Genomic DNA, 4,847 nt, shown 5'->3' with positions numbered 1-4,847 from the left:
GGGGTACCATTTTCTACCATATATCTTCCAGATAAGACTTTCCCAATTCTGACTTGAATAAATCTCTCAAACAAAAAACCTTTAATCCAATTATAACTTCTACCTGTTATTCCCATCATATCAAGTTTGATCATTAAGCCCTCTTTCCAAACCATGTCATATGCTTTTTCGACATCAAAGAAAACTGCCATCACTGAATCCTTATTAACCTGCGCTTTCTTAACTTCTGTTTCCAAACATATCATGGGGTCCATAGTTCCTCTCCCTCTCCTGAAACCACTCTGATGAGGTGATAGAATTCCTCTACTTTCCAAATAAAATGCTATTCTGTCTGTAATCATTCTTTCCATTAACTTTCCTATATGTGAGGTCAATGCTATTGGCCGATAATTCTTTGGATTTGATGGGTCCTTTCCTGGCTTCCTAATAGGAATAATCACTGACTCTTTCCATCCAGTAGGTAACTTTCCTTTTTCCCAAACTTCATTATAAAAGCCTAATAGTTTTATAGATGCCAAAACACCCAAGTGTTTTAACATTATGTAGCAGATGTCATCCTTCCCAGGAGATGTTATTCCTGCTATTGCCCTCTTCATTTCTGCCATAGTGAACGGAGCATCCTTGTGTTGTTAGTTTCCTTCCGCCTCTCGAGCCTTCCAGAATAAACTGATTTTGTTAATTCCCTTCCTCTCTTTCCCTCCTCAGTTAGATTATTTGAGCTATGAATTTCAATTAGTACTTTTGCCATTTTTTCTGCCTTTTCTTCATCAGATGCTGCTGCCTTCATAACAGGATATTTCCATTCTCTTCTGATTCCTCTCATGCTTTTAATCATGCCCCATACCTCTCCCACAGGTGTGGATCTACCTATTTTATTACAACACTTCTGCCAGCTTTGTCTTTTTGCACTTCGTATAATTTTCCTAACCTTTGCTTGCTTTTGCTTATATTTAATTAAGTTTTGAAAATTATGAGTTCTTCTTAATATTCTTAAAGCTTTATTTCTTTCTTTAACAACTGCACTGCATTCATCTATCCACCAAGGGACCACCTTCCTCTTCATTTGTCCATTACTTTTAGGAACTGACTCATTAGCAGCTTCATGCAATACTGCTTTACATTTTTTATCAAATCTCCTCAATATCTTCATTTAAATCTATTTTGTCTAATTCACTCTCACAAATAAAACTAAACTTTTCCCAATTAGCACGGTTAAATATCCACTTCCCTATTCTTTTCTCTCGTTGTTTATTTTCCTGTATTAATATTCTACAAAAAACTGGATAATGATCACTCCCCACTGATGACATCCCACTCACATATCCCTGCTAAATTATTTGACACCAAAGTTAAATCCAATACTGACATATTCCCTGTGTGTACATCCAGTCTGGTCCTTCTTCCATCATTTAAACAAACCAAGTCCTTTTCCTTTAACAGTTGTTCAATCACCCCTCCATTTACATCCGTTTTTGTTCCTCCCCATAATGTACTGTGCACATTAAAATCCCCACATATCACTCTCTTATTTGCATTAACCCATTCAGATCTAATTTATTACAAGGATTATAATAATTAATAATTATGAGCTCTCCTTCCTTCAGCAAGATCTCTATGACTATGTATTCATGCTCATGTCCTATTCCTATCTCTCTAAATGCAATATCTTCTCTAATAAATGTAACACACCCACCCCCTACTCCTTCCCTCCTATCACACCTATCACAATCATATCCACCTAGTCTAAAATCTAAATTTGGTCTCAACCATGTCTCCTGAACACAAATAACACTGGGTTTCCTAGAAAGCTCTTCTATATATTTTTTAAATTCTTGTCCATTTGCCAACAAACTTCTAGCATTCCATTGGCATCAAGAGGATCATTATTACTATTATCCAACCCATGCTTGATCCTGGCTTGCCTGAGCACTGAGGTCATTTCTTACTTCCTCCCATGTCAGCCCACGGATATTTAGATGATGTACTGCTGCCTTCACAATTATTTGTATTCTTTCTGTTTTAGATTTAATCTCCATTGTGGCATTAACTACCCCTGCAATGAAAATAACTAGTTTCTTTAAGTCAACCAATACTTTTTCTTTATTTACCCGTTCTTCTTCTTTTGAGATTTGATTCTCCACTCGGTTTCTTTCATTTTTTCCTTCTCTTGGATTCACCATCATCACGGCTTCTGCATATGTGATCTTATTCTGAGTTCTTACCTGTTGTATTACCCTTTCCTTTTTCCTCACTTCACACCCCCCATAAGCCACACTGTGATCCCCCCACAGTTGCAACATTTTGGCTGTTCATGATTACATTGCCCATATTCATGATCTTCTCCACACCTGGCACATCTCCTTCTGCCTTTACATACCTTGGCTGTATGTCCAAATCTTTGGCAGTTGTAGCACCTCATTGGCTTTGGAATATATTCTCTAACGTTATAGCTCAAAAATCCTAACGTCACTTTTTTGGGTAGCAATTCCTCTTCAAAATCGAGTACAACATACTCACTGTCTTTCCTCACTCCCTCTCGAGTTATCTGTATCCGCCGAGCACCTTTCAGAACTCCCCCTTTTAGGTTTGATTTAATTTCTCCATTGAGACTCCTACCAGAACTCCCCAAATCACTCCTTTACTCCACTTATTTTCCCTTTCCACACAACTTATATTTATTACTTTAAATTGTCCTATTTCCTTCATTCTGCCAGCCCTCTCCCTCTGCTCTTCATTTCTGCAAACACTCGTAACCACAGCCCAGCGTGGAGCTTGCCCCCACTGACACCTTTTTTCGGTGAGCAGCCCCCTAAAGTATCTTCTTCTTCTTCTTTTGGTTTTATGGCGGGTTGCGAACCAACTTCACAGGTGCACACCGCCACCTACTGTGATGGAGTGTGAAGAGCATGTACCTTTTCTCACCTAAGTCTTAAATTCTGTTAATTATTCCACAATTCTCAAGAAATCTCATGATTGCACTTATCTGTTTTCCTGCATTTGGACCATCATTCAGAAAACTACTTAATGAAAACTCTTGAACTGCTAAGGATTGTAATTCATCTTTAAGTCGATCCCTTTCCCTTTAGGGGAAGTCGTGGCCTAATGGTTAGAGAGTCGGACTCATAACCCAAAGGTTGTGGGTTCGAGTCTCGTACCGGCAGGGATTGTAGGTGGGGGGAGTGAATGTACAGCGCTCTCTCCCACCTTCAATACCACGACTGAGGTGCCCTTGAGCAAGGCACCGAACCCCCAACTGCTCCCCGGGCGCCGCAGCATAAATGGCTGCCCACTGCTCCGGGTGTGTGTGTGTTCACGGTGTGTGTGTGTTCACGGTGTGTGTGTGTTCACGGTGTGTGTGTGTTCACGGTGTGTGTGTGTTCACGGTGTGTGTGTGTTCACGGTGTGTGTGTGTTCACGGTGTGTGTGTGTTCACGGTGTGTGTGTGTTATGCTGCACATATCATCATAACGTGCTCCACTGATTCCTCTGTTAAACACACATCACATAGACCAGGATTATGTTTCCCTGTGATGTATAGTGTTTGGTTAAGATTTGAGTGTCCTGTTCGTATATGTGTTAAAATGACTTGTTCCCTTCTACTTATGCTATGAATGATTTTTCTTCTCTTTATACTGCTTTGTACTTTGTGATAATGCCTACCTGTATATCCCAGTCCCAGTATATCTGCCATACAATATTGCATGCATTTAATATTAACTGTTTCCCTTCTATTCTGCTGAGTGCAATATTTATACTTGGATCATCCATATTTAAGGATTCTTTAGCCAGTTTATCTACCTCTTCATTACCTTGAATTCCCACATGTGCAGGAACCCATATAAACCCAGTAATTATCCCTATCTGTTTAATACTATATAGTGTAGTCATGATTTCTGTTAAAATGTCTTTTCTATTTGATTGCCATGATTGTAAACTCATAAGAGCTGCCATTGAGTCAGAGCATATTATTACTTTATATATACCCACTCTAATGCCATAAGGATAGCTAGCATCTCTGCTGTATACACAGAAGTACCATCCGTGATTCTTCCAGCCTTCCTAACCTGAAACTCTGGAATGAGAAATGCAGCACCTGTCCTTCCAGTTTCTATGTTCTTTGATCCATCGGTGTAAATTTGGAGAAATTAATAATGCATACTTTTTATATATTCTTTAACATACGCTTTTAAATTAAACCCCTCCCCCATTCCCTTAATTTCTTTATGCACGTTTAAGTCAACTTCTGGTTGTTCTAATAACCAAGGTGCTATTGGAGGAGTTACTATCACCGATGCAAATGTATTTGATTCTATTCCAGTTTCATTTATCAGTTTCTTAATTTTCCATGCAAATCCTTTACCTGATTTATTTACTGTTTCCCAACTTTCATTAAATACTTCTCTTACAGGATGATCCTCTCTTTGGCCCTGAAGATTAATCCAATATGCCATGGCTAGTTTTTCTCTTCTTAAACGTAGAGGCATTTCTGAGGACTCCACCTGTATTGCTGCAATTGGTGTCGTCTTAACTGCTCCTAGAACCAATCTTAGTGCTTTATCTCGCATAATATCCAGTTTCTTTAATAACGTTGCAGATGCAGATTCATACACAATACATCCATAATCGAGCATGAGTCCAATATATATACACTTCAATGATTGCTTATCTGCACCCCAATCTTGTCCTGCAACCCCTCTCATTAAATTGAATACTTTACTACATTTCTTTATAATATAATCAATGTGGAATTTCCAAGTTAATTTTTCATCAAACCACATTCCCAAATATTTAAAATTAGATACTTTTCTAATGCAGACCCATAAAGTTTAAGCTGCTTATTTTCTTTA

The sequence above is a fragment of the Sinocyclocheilus grahami genome, unplaced genomic scaffold, assembly GCF_001515645.1.
Source record: "Sinocyclocheilus grahami isolate Dianchi unplaced genomic scaffold, SAMN03320097.WGS_v1.1 scaffold3384.1, whole genome shotgun sequence".
Taxonomy (NCBI): Eukaryota; Metazoa; Chordata; class Actinopteri; order Cypriniformes; family Cyprinidae; genus Sinocyclocheilus; species Sinocyclocheilus grahami.
The sequence above is the reverse complement of the archived record's forward strand: the minus strand, read 5'-3'. Positions refer to the sequence as shown.